We start from the raw sequence: 18,108 nt of genomic DNA on the forward strand, positions 1-18,108 counted from the left end.
TTGGGGGCGGAATCGGGTTTAGTAGTCCTGCTAGTCTGATTGGCGGCGTCTTGCGTCGTTGGCACTCACTACACTTCTTCACGTAGTGGGCGACTTTGACAGGCAGTCGCGGCCAGTAGTACTTCTGGATTCGACGCAATGTGCGCTCAAACCCGAGATTGCCTGCTGTGGGCTCATCATGCAACGCCTGCACAATTTCCTGCCGGAGGTCTTACGCACAACAAGCAGCTGCGCTGTCCTGTCGGGTGAGAAGTACTTCACGAGGAGGCCATTGCTTAAAGCGAACGATGATAAATGTCGCCTGAACACACCAGGAGGGAAGTGGTTCCTCCATCTAAGCAATCGGCCAGCGCTTCCCAGACAGCATTGGCCGACTGACGACCTATAGCCGATCTTCGGCAGCTGGTCGGCAGCCGACCTGGCCGGCATTTGGTGCTCGGCCGAATGACGGCTCATGGTTGGCCATGTACCAGGTAGGGCGGAAGTGGCCATCAACCAAGGCCCAAGCTCCGGCACCCGACTGAACGCTTACCAATTCGGTCATGGTATCTAGGCCACTAGGCGGCCTATGGTCGGCCATGTACTAAGTTGGGCAGAAGTCGGCCATCAACCAAGGCCCAAGCCGAGGCACCCGACTGAACTCCAACCAATTCGGCAAAGGTAGCTCGGCCATTGGGCGGCCCATGGTCGGCCATGTACTAGGTTGGGCAGAAGTCGGACAACATCCATGGCCCGAGCTTGTAATCTCAACTGAATGCCGACCTGTTTGACAACGGTTGCTCGGGCATTTGGCCAGGAAGCCGGCTAGCACTCACGACCCAATATGCCTGTATTGGCCGCCGATTACATGCCTGTATCTACTTAACCTCTAGTAACAAATCAAGTTGTCAGTGAGAATGTGCATACAAAACGAAGCCGTGCAGTCATTTCACGATCATGTGACATTAAATTAGTGATTAGAAGGTAGCTTTACAGTGCCAAAAAGGAAAACGTTGCCTCAAGGGAAGTTGATCGAACAAATGACCATGTTCCCAGTCACATTTTTGTTCTAGCGATTTTGCATTATTCATAAGGCACTTCGCGCTTCATCGTCTGTTGACCTGGGGAAAGAACCAAATACGCTGTGTGTAATTTCTAGATATAAGCCCTGGCACTAATATATAACTATATTATGTTATATATTATATTATTAATATTATATTAGTGTCATAATTATATTATGACACTAATATATAACTCCCTATTTACATCGCGGCTTAACTACTGTGGCTTAGTGTGGGGTTCAACCACAAAAGAAAACACGCAAAACGTTTATGTATTACAAAAGCAGTTTCTTCGGATTATTGAAAATGTCCCACGTTATTTTCATACTCATGATCTCTTTAAAAAATACAATATTATGCCAGTTACTAAAGCTTACGACTATCGACTATGCAAGTCACTTAAACGAGATTTCATAAATAATTCTAGATTTCTGCAGTCACTAGCTGAACTGAAAGCAAACGACAGCGCGTGCGCTACACGCAAAAATGAACAATGGAAGGTACACACATACAGAACAAACTATGGTCTCCAAACATTACGCAACATACTGCCACGAACATTAAACAATCTGGATAGAAAACACATTAAACTTGAATCAATCACTTATAAAGAGCTTAGAAAACATTTTTTGACCGTTTAGAGGTTTGCATTATTATTTTCCTATGCTAGAAGTCTGCGCTAGTGTTGTATTAGTTGTACTAGTGTTGTCTTTTCTCTCATTCTATTCCCGCCCTGTGAAGAATGTTGTCTGTTGCAACGTTATGTTAATTTTAGTGTGTATACTTTGTGATTGTATATTTTCTGCACTGCCGATGTGAAGCTGTCATTTTTATTGTTTTGGGGGCCTGCGGCCTTGTCAAGTTGTCATTACAACTTTTTCTGCTGTGCTCCCTCATCCTATGTACACATTGGGTGTAAATAAAACATTATTATTATTATTATTAAAATGAAAAGCAGGAAGACTCTTGATGTTACATTTTAGTTTGGGCATTCACACAGTGGTAAAAAAAGAAAAAAAACCAGCAGTTTCTCACGCAGACTGTGAGCATGAGAAGCCCCGGTGCCCATGCCCATTTCTTCTTTATTTCCACTGGAATGTCAGTAACTTGAGTTATTTGTTTGACCCACTCTGCACGCTTCCTATCTCTTAATGTTACCCCTACCATGTTTCGTTCCATAGCCCTTTGCGTTGCCCTCAACTTAAGTAGAACCCTTTTTTAGCCTCCACGTTTCAGCCCAATAGGTCAGTACAGGTAAGATGCAACTGTTGCACACTTTCCTCTTGAGCGATACCGGCATGCTGCTAGTCATAATCTGCTTGTGCTTGCCAAATGCGCTCCATCTCAATCTTATTCTTCTTGCTATTTTCATATTCCTATTAGTTTAGATTCGATGATTTCAACCACGCTGCGTGGTGGAAAAGGAATAAAGAAATAGTAGAGTGTTTCCACGTAAGATCAAAAAAGATGCATGGTCAACCTTTTATATTTATTTGAAAATTTTATATATTATGGCCCGATGACTGGAAAGACGAGATCTGCAACTGGGTTTTCTGCCAAAATCGTTTCGGGGCAAAATAAAATAATAATGAAGTAGCGGAGTTCCGCGCTTATCTTCTCTGTTCTTTTGGACAACTTTGGTTATGAATCAAAATATGTTAAAGGGGTTGGGACGCCTCATTTTTCGTTTGCGCGTTCTTTGTTTGAAATGTCGCGTTTTGTTTCAGGGAGCATGATGCACGACCTAGGTATCATTTATGTCCGATGAATAATTTATTATTGCATGTTTATACTGAGCGATTTTCGTTTCGGTTTCTGAGCGCCGGGTTAGGCCTTGACGTCACAGCTGGGAAAGCGACACACCGGCTTGGTCACGTGGGGACAAATAGCAGTGGCACAATCTGCTGGTCATCGTCTGCTCTCGCATACACGTGCTGCACTGGCGCACCCAGCCAAGCAAGCTCTATGTTAGAATCGGATTCCGATAAAAGTGTTTCGTCTTCGGAATACGAGGACATCGAGGCCTTTTTCAGCAAGGACGGCGGTGAAAACGCAATTGAAAATCCGGAGAATCATTAGCGCGTCGATCCGCTCGCCAACTATGACGACAGCGAAGCGATGGATGCTCAGCAAGTTCCGGCGCAACAAGTTCCGCGCAGTGGCAACGTTGACTGGTAAGACTGTTGGCGTTTTCAAGTAGGATGGACAGTTGGGCGAGTTGGTACATTTGCATAGTGGGTGGTGCAGCGCGAAGACACGAAGCACTAGAGAAGAGAAGTACAACAGACGGAGCGCTGGTCTGTAGTGCTTCTCTTCTTGTGTGCTTCGTGTCTTCGCGCTGCACCACCCACTTCAACGTTGGCGGCGCAGCCCGATAGACGGGGTATTCATCGGAGTAGTATATATTTCATGCATATTGCCCTGTCGCTCTGTGAAATCAATTTTCTTCCCGCTGCTGTGCACTATTACTAGTGCTTATAAGAGAAACGTATTTACGTCTTCATCGTCAGTGCCTATTGCGGTATAGTCGGTCATTACAGACACTACGAACGGTAACGCTGATGTAACGTTTTCCACTTTGCGGTGTTTACTTCGGAGTATGTAGTACACAATCAGCGGGCGCACGCAGTCTTCATTATGGCGCTTTCTGTCTGCATGGCATACGGTACACTACGCGTTACAATGAAATGTATATTTATTGCAGGTGCTCCTGCGGTCACTGTCTGCCGATGGATAGCGAACGGGAGTCAGTGCGCTGCCGCGAAATCCCGCGAGTGGCCGCCCGTGTGCCTGACGGGGCAGAGTGCGTAACAAGCCACCCCACATTCGTGCACGCATGCCTGAATGTGCATGCTTTAGAGGTGGCGTACTACGCCCTCAGGGAAAATGGACCATCGCTTGTCGATGCACCAAATATCCACACGTAAGCAAATGAGCTTTAATTATTAAGCGTTCGTCATGTTTACGTGCAGCAGAAGATACCTCATAAATACAAGCGATTTTTCGGCGCACCGCAACGATAGAGCGGCTTGATTTAGCTTCCTTTTGCGTAATGCAGAACGCCATGGCCACCACAACTTTTTTTTTTCAATGTATATGTGTTCTCTCTCTATCACTATATTTCATCTTACAAGTCGGAATTTAACTATATAAATCAAACGATGCATTTCTTCAACCCCCGAATTTTGTAAGCAAATCCGAGAATTTATATGCACATACTGGGCATAAACAGACTCCATGCATGCATTCTCATTTCCCGTCATGCCATGCGAAAATAAAAATTCAGCCATTACCTAGCATACATGCCCAAAAATAGCAGTAGCTGTCAGCATTTGCAAAAAGGAATAAGACAGCTGGTCATTGTCCATGGTGATGCCTTGCCAGTCTAGTTCCATATGCTTGCTAATCAGTTTTTTTTCTTTCTCTTATAACTAGGAGATACAGGTACATGGCGTACAGACAGTTAACCCGACGGGTGTGGATTTGGCTGCGCCGCAGAAATCGCGTGGGGCTGCCAAGCTGTGCAGTAGGCGAAATACGAAATGCATTTCCCTCGGCCCGATAGGCAGGGTTCAGGTATCCCCAGTAAAAAATTCAACTTGTTTGCTTTGCAACAAAAAGCAACAAAAAAATGCCAGAAAAATCAGGCGTTCTTTATTTCATGTTTGCAATCCTCACAGTTACAACTCTACTGCAACACAAAGCACACAAAAAACAGCACTAACTTAACAGAAAAAGTGGTTACAGTGATAGTGGGAGCAGTTAACATGGCCAATACATGCATGACTTGGTGCAACAGTAGTCGCAGCTTGAGCACAGGTGAAGAGAGAATTGGAAGTGCCGCATTGGCTCCTTTTAGGTTGCCGGTCCTTGGAGTTTGTAGGTGCTTGTCAGCAGCTAAAACAATACATAAATATGTCAAATGAGAGTCATGTGAGTGAAGAGTGCCAAGCATTGGCTCCAGAATTTCAGTTTGATAAATCTGTCTGTTTCTTGCATCACCATTGTGTCCTGGCGACAAAGGCTATGTGATGTGATGAGCAACGAAGAGGTGTTAAGCTTTCTTCACTTTTTCAGGTTTCTCATAAAGCAGCTAAACATTGCCTGCACCACACACAGAAGAAATGAACCAGAGACCACCCACACCCTTTAAAGACACCCTAATTGAAGGGTTATGGCAGCCTGAAATGCATGCAGATATTATGGAGCACTCGCCAGCAATAAAACGTGAACCCTCCATGGCACTCCCAAGTGTGCCCAGCACTAGTCATCACCACAGGACCATGTGCTATACCCCAGATGATCTGCTCGGTTCCAAATCAAGAGCCCGATTTCTCTTTACAACTGCTCTATGACTGCTGCGAGTGCGCACAACAGAGCCCTCTACCATTGTGTCCCTCATAGGCTGAGTTGCTTTGGGATATTAATTGCATAAACCATGCCAAAATCACAATAACCAAGCAAACCTCTAGCACTTGCCATTTTAATGCAGACTATGAGACATTTGCAAGGAATGGATCAGTACACTACACCATCGTCTGCATTTAGACCAAAATACCTATCATATGCCCGTCATGCCAAAATCGCAATAACTAAGCAAACCTCTAGCACTTGCCATTTTAATGCAGACTATGAGACATATGCAAGGAATGGATCAGTACACTACACCATCGTCTGCATTTAAACAATACCTATCATATGCCCATCATTGTTTAGATGAACTACAGTGATTTGTCATTGCAGTGGTTCTGACAGCCAATTTTTGCTATAAATACTTAGTTCATGAGTTGATTATGCTCGTTACGCAGCTAAAACAACTATCTTCTGTTTTCATTTCGGTGCTGTGCTCACCACGAAACCAGCAGGTCACAGTGCGAAACTAGCACCACCTGCACTGTCACCTGGTCACACCATCCGCTGGCACAGGGGTACGTGGGGAGCAAACAGCGAGGCCATTGCACCCGTTATGGTGGCAGAGAGCTTAACTCTAAGAGAAAAGGTTTCACCGCTCCCAGAGGTTACAAAGGCCTTAGGAAAGAACACATTCTGCTCTAAAGAGTGGCTGTGGCTATACCAGCTAGCCAAACAGACAACTTCGTTAGGTTTTTGCATAGCATTAACTGATCATGGGAGAATCAGAGTGACTATGCTGAAAAATAATGTGCAAACTGAAATACTGCTGAGTATTTGCATGAAACTGTTTATTATAGTTTGTCTAATAAAGTTCTGAAGCTGCTTTTTCAATCACAGCAATAGAAGTTTGCGCATCTGAAATTCCTTCTTTCTTTGCAGCTTCTGCATAAGTGAGCAGAAGAAACAAAGAGCACAGCGATGAAATGATGAACATGCACAAGTTGAACAAGCTGCATCCTGATACACATACACACTCCTAAAAAAAACAAAGTGGTGTTTTGCCTTGAGGGCTATGCATAAGGTCAAAAAGGCACAAAAAGGAAGCAGAATGCCGAGAACATATAATTCACGTAACACAAATTTGAGGAGAATAAAACTGAAGCTTAGCAAGCAGCACCTGACACAACAATGAGAAGATGAACAGACGTGGTGACGTGTGCCATGAGACATAAAAATGCAGTTTAAACAACAATCGACCATTTGGGAGATGGTCGAATGTTACAGTATCAATGCACACGTTACATCATTAAGCAAAATTTCCCTCACAAGCATCTTACAAAAATAAGTAACATTGGACACATTACGTAAGACATGTGTCTTCTGATGAACTGAACTATATCTACTACAAGACCAAGTCTTCTGTTTACAATTTTCATTATAGTTCTGTTTGGCTGCAGACGTGTGCACTGTAAATCAGGATATTTCCTAGCCTTTGGCACTTTTCCAGGTTTTAACTGGCCCCAGCTACCTTATTCTTGTACTAAAATTTGTTACAGTAATGCACCATGAATGACAGGAAAAGACTCGGAAGGTGGTAACATAGGCTCTCTGTCAGAAGATCGGCGCCCATGTTACCTACAGGTCTCGTATAACTATGTGGAAGCTGACGCTCAGTCCCACTCTTTCATACTGCCTGCTGGCCCTTCCTCAGCACCTTCCACGTCTCATGCCATTATTTAAGTAATATCTATAAACAACATGCTCTCTGAGCTGTGAAAAGGTACATGGACATTCCTCCATCATGGCTTTTATGTTAGCCTGTGAACCTTTCAGCCTCCTTGTGCTGTCCTCGACAAGCCTCGCATTTTCCAGTTTGGGACCAACTTCTATGCCGCCACAACTACTTTTCCAGCCGCTGTTTTAAATGGCTGCTTGTAGTTACATGCACCTTGCACTGAGAAGTTCGTGACTTGTGCCATGCCAAACCACAATACACCCACGCTAGCATTCTCGCAGCAAACATTTTAGGCTGTACTTATACTGGTGCTGCATGTTCACCTTTGTAAAGATGGATAAGTGCTCATGTCCCTAATGCTAATGCCACAACTCCATGCCAGTTCTCATTACCGCAGCAACTGATCCCCTGCCACTTCATGCGGACATGCTCATGAGAGAAGAGAAACCTTAAAACTGCAGCAATTTTGGCAGCTGCGACCGATGATATGCCGTCATTCATTCTGCATCACCGCGTTGACTCTCATCTCGTGAAGAAAACCTTGAAAGGTGGTCCCACACTAGTGAAGCCTTGTCCACTGGTGCAAACAAGCTTGTGAGTGGTGGTGGCCGACAAGGTAGGACAGGCAAGTTGGCAGCACCGAAGCTACCACTGTCCACAAGGTCATCAACAATTCGAAAAAGATGTTCAACATAGTCTGCACAACATACATGTAAAAAAGCGAAAACACATCAGACTATTCTGAAAGGAAACACAGGTATAGTATCTGCCACGTCCCAACTTTCTTAACGTGCATAAAACAACAGTGAGGGAAACATAAGTGTTTTACCTGCCATCTCCCAACTTTTTTAAATATGCACGTGACAGCAGGGTAGGTGTCATTCAGATGTCATAACTGGGCGAATGTTACCACGCTTATGGAAAACTTTTTTCTGGTTCTGCAGTCAAGGCTAGGCAGGAAACGAAAGGAGATGGCAGGGAGACGTGCCATTAAGGATTGGTTGTTCATGTTAGGCATGTGGGGAGTAAATGAAGAGGGGATGCAGGGTTGCTAGTGCTGACGTAGGCCACTCCCTGCAGGTCAGACACAAGGGCCCGTCTCCTTCTTTTTCCTGCCTCTGCTGCAAAGCCAACAGTTTACATTGCAGACTCGACTCTTTTTCTAACAGTGCATTCTCACTTTTTCATTTTAGGCATTTGATAATGTTTTACCTAAAACCAATTTATAATCCTACACCCAGCAAATATGGCATTTCTTTCCAACAAGAGAATACTACCAGAAATATTTGACAAACAGCAAGCATGGTAGCATGTCTTTCATTATTACCTTGTAGACAAAATTGATCACCAATGCTAGCATCTATAACTTTTTTTTTCTGAACTTCCTGAACTTTGAGCATACTTAAAGCACAAAATGATTACACCATATTTGCTATTGGGACATGCAATATCAATTTCTTATCAATTAACATTAAACCCCACACTTCCAGCAAACAATGTGAAAAGTACCTTCCCTGTATTGTAGGCATGCATGTTTTGCCTTTACCTATAGTTATGTATGCACCATGTGTTGCACACTCCTTGATTGGGCTTTCCACCGGATTGCCTTTTCTCGCCTTGAGGTATTTTACTGCCCACCGACACTCGCCCTTGGAATTTTTTTCTTGCAACCGGTAGGCATTCTCATTGTAATGCAGTGCAGCCAGTTGCGATCTGTGCATATAAATGCAGAATTCCAAAAGGTACATTCTTCTACAAAAGAGGCACTTGCCTCAACCCCCTTCCTTAATAAAAAAACACATCATGTAACAGACTGTTTCTTTAGTGTAATGCATGGGCATTTATAATTGCGAAACTTGGCATTCTTAAAAACAAAACACATTTCTTCATTCATTCATTCTTCTACATAATGCCCCTTTGGCCCCGCTAGAGTCTCACTTTGATTTCTTACACCAACCCCCTTTCACTTCAATGCAATGAGAATGAGTTTGGCCCCCCCCCCTTACTCCTAAAGAAGAAAAACCACACCATGTGACAGAGTTGTTGCTTGATGAGATGTATGATCATTTATAAACGTGAAACTTGCAATCATTACGGATAGAAGAGATTTCTTCATTTGTGCATCCTTCTAGATAAGGTTCCTCCACCTCAGGTAATTACCGACCAATTTTATTAACTAATGTGCGCTCTAAAATCATGGAACACATTATTTACTCTCATATCACTTCCTTTCTGTCATCTGTCGACTTCTTTCAACCAAACCAGCACATCTTCTGTAAAGGACATTCATGTGAACTGCAACTCGTTCGCTTTCTTAATGACATTCATTCTGATCTTGACTGCAACATCCCTACTGATTCCATATTTCTAGATTTCGAGAAAGCATTTGACAAAGTACCATACCCCGCTTTCTACACTTATCTCGATTAAACCTTCATCCATTAGTGTTTAACTGGATCCAAGGCTTCCTAAATGACTGCATGCAGTTTGTCTTTGCCAATACCCAGTCCTCTTCCTTTTCACGTGTCCTTTCAGGTGTGCCCCAAGGCACTGTCCTTGGCCCTTACTCTTTCTAATTGAAATTAACGATTTCCCTTCATCATTAACTTCTACCATCCACCTTTTCGCTGACGTCTGTGTAATTTACTGCCCTGTAACTAACTCGCCTGACATTTCTGCCCTCCAGAATGATCTAATTCGCATACAAGATTGCTGCGCTATGTGGCAGATGTCAGTGAATACATCTAAAACTTTACCCTTACAAATTAACAATATTACTACAGCTTCAACCAATTCGTTTAAATACCTTGGTGTTCAGCTCATTAATTATTGCGAGCAATGCAATAAACCTTCAGTTAGTCACCGCTGTGTCTGTGTGTTGTATTCTTTCTCTGTCCTGTTTTAGCGCACTGTTTCTGTTGAAAATGCAGTTCATTAATGATTTAACATGGTCTTGCCATGTAAACCATGAAACTAATTCCTCTAACCAAACTGTTTGATACCTCTGCTGTAACCTGCCAATGGCACCTTCTTGTGTAAGTGACTTCAACTCGAATATGACTGTGCTATCTTTGATCCACATCATTCTAACCTTAGTAAAACTCTTGAATACATTAAAAACCGAGCCACCCGTTTCATTCTTTTGAACTACTCGTACACTTCCAGCATCGCCACTATGAAATCTCAGTTGCAACTTCATACTCTCGCTTCTCGTCGCCAAACTTCACGCCTCTGCCTTTATCATAAGTGTTGTTATGCATCACCTCGTGACAATCAACTCATTCAACCAATGCATTGAGCACCTCACACAGGCCATCCTAACAGCGTCATTCCACCACGTGTCCGCACAACTACGCTTCATGAGCCATTATTCGCGAGCACCGCTTACAACTCGAATGGCCTTCCCCAACCACCTGCAACTCGTCGGTGATCCCCTACGCTTCAAGGCTGCCATTGAAGAAGATGTCTCATCATAGCCATGTATAACACTAGCCTGTCTACATTTATCGCCATACACAAGTCCACCCCTCCTGTGAAGTCCCATATCGGGGCCCCTGAGGTATCAATAAATAAATTAAAAAATATAGAGTTTGAACAAAAAATATTTGTAGGAACAAACTTTTAACTGCGGCAGACAATCTAATGCAGAGTTTTTAATTACATGGCGAATTAACTCAAACCTTTCCTCCTGGGAGGTTGCCCTGTCTAGCTCTGATCCGAGTGACCAGCACTTGCTGATTGAGCAGGCATGCTGGATTATGCAAGCCAATGAAGTCCATGATTGAGGACACAATCTATCATGAAGGCTGTATCTATTACACAAATACACCAGAGTAGGCTGCTGTGGCCACGTGAAGACACTGATATTTTCATACCTTGCCAACACTCCATGGAAGGAAAATGAGACGCTTTTGGGCGCAAATCTGTTTAGGAGTGAATGGAATGAGTCCAAGCTCGATGTTTGGCTGGATGGTGATACCTGCCTAATGTCCAAGTGCAAATGATTGTTGTTGACAATGGATTCTAATTTCCTAAAAGCGTCAGTGCCCGATCCCATGAAATAAAAGGATGTAGTATTACACACAAGCAGAAACATTTTAAGGGACAATGCGGGGCTAAAGGTCCTACTTTTGAACTGTTGGACCAATTTCAATAAAATTCACAGGGAAGGCCTATCTTCCTGTTCTTAAAATGTATTCTGTTTCATCCCCTTAGCACAGATCGAAACAGTTGCAGCTAGCATAATAAGAAATTAAGTGTGATAGCTTAGGAAAACTACTACCATTTAAAAATCATGAGGATGTACTAACCGTTTCTGCTTAGCCAACTTCTAGGTGCTTTATTGTGCAGGATAAAGCAATTTGCTGGCTTTTTACGACATTTTTGAAAATTTCTGAGCACATTAAAAAAATTGACTTCACTTTTTCTGTTGTAACTGCATGTCACATATTCGATAATTTTTTTATATGAAAAATTAGGAATCCAGTAAGTCTATTACTTTGACCCGAACAAAATTTTAATTCAGAAACCAGCCTGAAAGCAGCCCTTTGCGGAATAGTTTGGAAATGGTAGTTTCCGTAATGGTTGTACTCTTGCAAAAATCCTAAGTCGCTTTGGGATAATAAACCCCACGAACCAACTAAACCACCTTGCAAAAAGTACAAACTGTGAAAAATGAGTTCAAAAACTTCACAACACACACTTCAAGTTTAGGGCCTAAATTAACATATCAAAGCGGCCTGGTGCATATGCCCGCGGTCCTTTTCAATATGACCCTGCTTTGTGGCGATCGCTTTGGTTTGCCTTTTTTTTTCTCAGCTTTACAGCTGTCCAGTCCTTTTGATTGGTTGCTGGACGTGCATCTTGCTCTAGGCTCCCTATTCTATCTCCTCCTTGTTGACCACTTTGGTTAGACAGGCTCCGAGCGGTGTGAGAACAGTGTTCGAGGGATACATTCTCTGTTTCAAAAAAAAAAGCTTCTGTCTCGGTTTCTCAGCAATCCGGTGTTACCATGGCCAAAAATATGACTCTTCTTTCTGCTGTACTTGCGATAGCAGGTCTTTTTTGGCTAGAGAACGCGAAAAACAAGCATTCTAACTTGAGAATGCACTCTGCGTTCAGCTTCTTGCTCACTATGCGACTTAGGTAGCTGGAAAAATAAACCTTGACTAGTAGAGCAGTAAGCAGCTATAATCCTCCTGTTTGAAATCAATCAAATACTATCATAAGTGAAATGTCATAAGTGTTATATATAACTACAAAAAGTCACTGTTTAGAATTAGAGTGAAAATGGCAAAGGATATCTGTGCAGTATAAATACTTAGTTCGTTGGCATGATGGATATACCTGGGAAAATCCACTTTCTTGGCAGCAGCTCCCCATGCTCGCAGCTGGGATACTCATCGCTGTGCCTAAAGTGCTTACTTTGCACATGGTTCATGAACGACCGCCATATGGCAACAGCAAGGTCGCCTCTGCCTGCTGCAGTCTTCATTGCAAAATAAAAGTGATTGATGATGGAGGTAAGCCACTCCTCAATGAGACCACAGCCTCGTGACCGTGATGCGGCTGGCAGTTTCTTCTTTAGACCTGCACCAGGAAAGGGAAGAAAACCAGGCAGGCATTTTCAGCTGCCATGTTTCACCAAGTAAACTATTGGCCAACTGCAATAGTCTTCCATGATGACGAGGACACTGCTATGACTAATTCTCCAAGAAATTAGGCAGTGTTTGTGAGTAAACAGTATTCTGCATAACAGAGCCTGAACATCAACACGCAGTACGTATGCACGTATGCATGGCATAGAGATTGTGCATGGCATAAAGACTGCACAGTCGAAAGTGATGGCAGTACTCTTGCAGAAGTAAGGTTGGCCTATCAGCAGGTTACAATGAAGGTTATCTTCTTCACGAAACAGAAATGTGACAGCGTCTATGTTAGTAAAAGCCTCCTACTCCACTAATGTGACAACCTCTAGTTTTTCCAGCCTTGCCTGCAGTACTTCATTACAGTAGTACTAGAACTCATCCACGATGCAAGACCAATGTCAAACAGGAAACAGTCAGGTAACCATTTGCAATATGCCAAGCATCAAAGAGGTGAGGGATGTCAGACCACTCTTTCGCCATGTGGCTGCGCACCTGGACGTGCCGGTCTGTCACTAGTTCCTTGACATTTACATCTTTGTCATCTAGAACTTTCAGTGCCCTCTTTAGCCCCTCTAACTCCATTGCCCCACTGCTGGCGACTTCATTTGACTGCAATGGAAGGTCAAGTGAAAGAAAAGTTAAAACTGTCCAAAGCAAGTATGCACAACATTTTAAAACCAGAAAGGTATTTTACCTGCACAAGCTGCACATCAATGACTCGGTTCAGTGACGTCTCCAGCAAACAATATGTGTCATATTTTGCGGAGTAGCTCGGCGAATCAGCACGGCTGTCTCCAGCGAGCCAGCACCAGTTCTGGCTAGAATACAGAATACTGAAAGCTTTTCCTGTTCCCAAAGCTAGAATTGAAAGTGTTAGCATATGTATGCATACATGCATATATAGTGCACTATAAGCCCAGAAATTAGGCAAAAAAGCCAGAAGATTAACTTTTAATGTAATTTTACTAGCAATACAGATGTAATAATGGGCAAAGTAACGACACATAACAAATGCATGCCACAAAGCCCATTTTCTCATCACAAGGCATCCAAAACACTCCTTCAAAATACTTAATTTTGAGAAGAGCCAGATGACTTTGATTGAAGTGATGTTTCTCTAATGGGCAAAAGGCACTAATACTAGATACATTGTGCTCACCTTGTGCACAGCTAGGATCATGCGGTGGCATAGCGGTAGAACATCCGCCTCGCATGCAAGAGGACCGGGGTTCAAATCCCGGTGCCGCGCAATTCTCCACCGGATTAAAAAAAAATCCGTGTGTCGATGGAATTGCATAAACAGGTTTGGGGTGCGACCTGATGCCGGTAACACCTCCGGCAATGCACTCCCTCACCAGAAAAGGAGTTGGCCACCCTGGTGCAGTAATTGGCCGCAACCTCTCATGTTAAGCTCCACAAAACCCCGGCCCTCAGTCACCAGCGGCTGCGGAACAACTGACCACGGCGGCGGTCAGACCTGTGACGCAGCAGGGGGTGCTAAGAAAGCCTGGCTCCGCTGGACAGGCCGCCATTGGAAACTGACCCTGGCAACGCTTAATGCTAGAACCCTAGCTAGTGAAGCTAGTTTAGCAGTGCTCTTACAGGAACTAGAAGGTATGAAATAGGATGTCATAGGGCTTAGTGAGGTTAAGAGGCCGAGTGAGGCATATACGGTACTGAAGGATGGGCATGTACTGTGTTATCGAGGTTTACCGGAGAGGCGAGAACTAGGAGTAGGTTTCCTTGTCAATAAGTATATAGCGGGTAATATCGATGAATTCTATAGTATTAATGAGAGGGTGGCAGGCATCGTAATAAGGCCTAAAAAGCGGTATAAACTGAAGGTTATACAGGCCTATGCACCTACATGTAGTTATGATGACCAGGCAGTTGAAAGCTTCTACGAAGGTGTAGAATCGGCAATGCGAAAAGTAAAGACGCAGTATATTGTACTAATGGGCGACTTCAATGCCAAGGTAGGGAAAAAGCAGGCAGGAGACAAGGCAGTAGGTGACTATGGCATTGGCTCTAGGAATAGCAGGGGGGAGTTACTAGTTTAGTTTGCAGAGCGCAATAACTTACGAATCATGAATACCTTCTTCAGCAAACGGAAGAACTGGAAATTGACATGGAAAAGTCCGAACGGGGAGTCTAAAAATGAAATAGACCTCATAATGTGTTCAACCCCCGCCATTATGCAAGATGTAGAGGTAATCGGGAAAGTGCAATGCAGTGACCACAGGATGGTGAGGTCCCGAATCAGCCTAAATCTGAAGAAGGAACGCCACAGATTAGTAAGAAAGAAACCCATCAACGAATAAGCGGTGAGGGGGAGGGCAGAAGTGTTCAGGATCTCGCTACAGGATAGGTATTCAGCTCTAACCGAGGATGGCGACATTACCCTAGAAGCAAGGAACAATAATTTCAGAGATATCATTACTCAGTGCGCGGTAGAAGTAGGCGGTAGGACAGTTAGAGAGGATACCGGTAAGCTGTCTAAGGAGACGAAAGATTTGATTAAGAAACGCCAGAGAATGAAAGCTTCCAATCCAACAGACTGGATCGAATTGGCCGAGATATCAAAGCTAATCAATAAGCGCTAGGTGGCCGATATAAGAAAGTATAACATGGAGAAAATTGAGCATGCTGTAAAGAACGGGGGAAGTCTTAAAGCGGTAAAGAAGAAATTGGGCATAGGCAAAAACCAGATGTATGCGATAAGGCACAATTCGGGCAACGTCATCACGATTATGGATAAGATGGTCAAAGTAGCCGAGGAGTTCTATACAAATCTCTACAGTAGCCAAAGTAGTCAGGACCGTAATGAGATTAGCGGTAGAGAAAAACATTTAGACGTTCCACCAGTGACGAAGGACGAGGTCAAGAAAGCATTAGAAACTATGAAAAGGGGGAAATCAGCTGGAGAGGATCAGATAACTACGGATTCGCTGAAGGACGGGGGGGATATCGTGTTAGAAAAACTGGCCACCTTGTATACGCAGTGCCTGGTGTCATCGACGGTACCGGAACCATGGAAGAATGCAAAAATTATCCTGATTCATAAGAAAGGAGACTCTAAGGACCTTAAAAATTACAGACCAATCAGCTTACTGTCTGTTACGTATAAGGTATTTACGAAGGTAATCGCTAATAGAATCAGGACAACCTTAGACTTCAATCAAGCAAAGGATCAAGCAGGGTTTCAGAAACGGTACTCTACTATCGATCATATCCATACCATCAATCAGGTGATAGAAAAATGCTCGGAATATAACCAGCCCTTATACATAGCATTCATCGATTACGAAAAAGCATTTGACTCAGTTGAAACCTCGGCAGTGATGCAGGCATTGCGAAATCAGGGATTAGACGAGCCGTACGTAAAAGTGCTGGAAGATATATACAGTGGCTGCACAGCAACCATAGTTCTGCATAAAGAAAGTAACAAAATTCCCATAAAGAAAGGTGTTAGGCAAGGAGACACAATCTCCCCCGTACTATTCACAGCTTGCTTAGAGGAAGTATTCCGAGACTTAGAATGGGAACAGTTAGGGATAAGGGTAGATGGAGAATACCTCAGTAATCTGCGATTCGCTGATGACATTGCCTTGCTAAGCAACTCGGGAGATGAACTACAAATAATGATTGATGACATAGACAGGAAAAGTAGAAAGGTAGGCTTGAAAATCAATATGCAGAAGACTAAGGTAATGTTAAACAGCCTCGGGAAGGAACAGCAATTTACATTAGGTAGCGAAGTACTTCAAGTAGCAGGCGAATATGTCTACTTAGGACAGGTAGTAACCGCAGATCCGGACCATGAAAAGGAAATAACAAGAAGAATAAGATTGGGATGGAGCGCATTTGGCAAGCACTCGCAGATTATGTCTAGCAGCTTACCGGTATCGCTAAAGAGGAGAGTGTATAACAGTTGCATCTTACCTGTACTCACCTATGGCGCTGAAACGTGGAGGCTAACCAAGAGAGTTCTACTTAAGTTGAGGACAACCCAGAGGGCTATGGAACGAAAAATGGTAGGGGTAACATTAAGAGATAGGAAGCGTGCAGAATGGGTCAGAGAAATAACTCAAGTTACCGACATTCTAGTGGAAATTAGGAAGAAATGAACATGGGCAGGACATGTAGTGCGAAGAGAGGATAACCGATGGTCGCTTAGGGTAACAAACTGAATTCCAAGGGAAGGAAAGCGTAGCAGGGGCGGCAGAAAGTTAGATGGGCGGATGAGATTAAGAAGTTCGCAGGGGTCAGGTGGATGCAGCTAGCACAGAACCGGGAGAAGTGGAGAAATATGGTATAGGCCTTTGCCCTGCAGTGGGTATAGTCAGGCTGATGATGATGCTGATGATGAGGATCAGAATATCTGCTTCAAGGCGGTCGTATGTCCGCTTGGTAAAACATACAATCCCAGCACTCTGGAAAAGCCTCAGAATTTGCGTAGGACTTGAGCCCATGAACAAGATTGAGGCTGCCAGCAGAAGATTGCCCATGGCAAAACATTTTTTTTTCGGTTGACTGTGCGAGATCAAAATGTGGCCTTCTTGGCAAGTTGATGTTATAACAGCAAGAGAGCCAAACACCTGCACACACACGAATACACACCCATATAGTCCTCTAGCATGTCAGATCATAGGGCTGAAGCCCCTATTATGCCATTACCACACAGACCTAAAGCAAGGACATCAAGAAGCATGAGGTCAGAACACCCCAATCACACATTTATCATCAATTCTTAAAAAAAGAAATATACTGATCACATTTACCTTTGGCAATTTGATTAACACTGCATTTGATTATAAGTACTTCTGTTGCTAATGTGCCCCCTCGCTGTTTTTTGTAAATGTTCGAATATGAGTGGAAACATTTTCTTTTTTGTACGAGACTTAATTATGTAATAAATAATTTTGAGCTGTCTTATGAGGTAAATATTTCGAAAATGCATGAAGGAATCAGAATAAAATGAAAGCATATAATTAGAAACAAAGAGCAGTGCAACAAATTTGCACGGGATAAATTATTTCCATACCTGCACTGAAGACTCTGCAGAAAGGTGGCATTTCCTGCAAAATTTTATTAGATGCAGAAGATTATCTTTATATACAATGAACTTGCGAGACCAAGATGCTGTCTGAATGCCAGACCTGCAAAGAAAATTCATGTTTCCATCAACAAAACTGCTTCATTTCCATCCCACATACTTGACATATTTCCTGCTCGAGGCAAAGCTCTTCGGAGGTTTTACTATAAAAAGTGGCTTTTTAGAGAACATATAATTATTAAACAAGGTCCAAGTAACTGCAGACCTAAATAT

The 18,108-nt window shown here is 43.3% G+C and overlaps 2 pseudogenes; one reads left to right on the top strand and one right to left on the bottom strand.

Moving 5' to 3' along the window:
- LOC146182906 (uncharacterized) overlaps positions 1-5,567 on the top strand; it is a 42,552-nt pseudogene extending 36,985 nt beyond the window's left edge.
- Positions 5,568-7,628: 2,061 nt separating this feature from the next.
- Positions 7,629-17,287, bottom strand: LOC146182907 (uncharacterized; annotated as a pseudogene).
- Between the last annotated feature and the right edge of the window lie 821 nt (positions 17,288-18,108).

The sequence above is a fragment of the Amblyomma maculatum genome, chromosome 7, assembly GCF_055883805.1.
Source record: "Amblyomma maculatum isolate TAMU_Amacu chromosome 7, ASM5588380v1, whole genome shotgun sequence".
Classification (NCBI taxonomy): Eukaryota; Metazoa; Arthropoda; class Arachnida; order Ixodida; family Ixodidae; genus Amblyomma; species Amblyomma maculatum.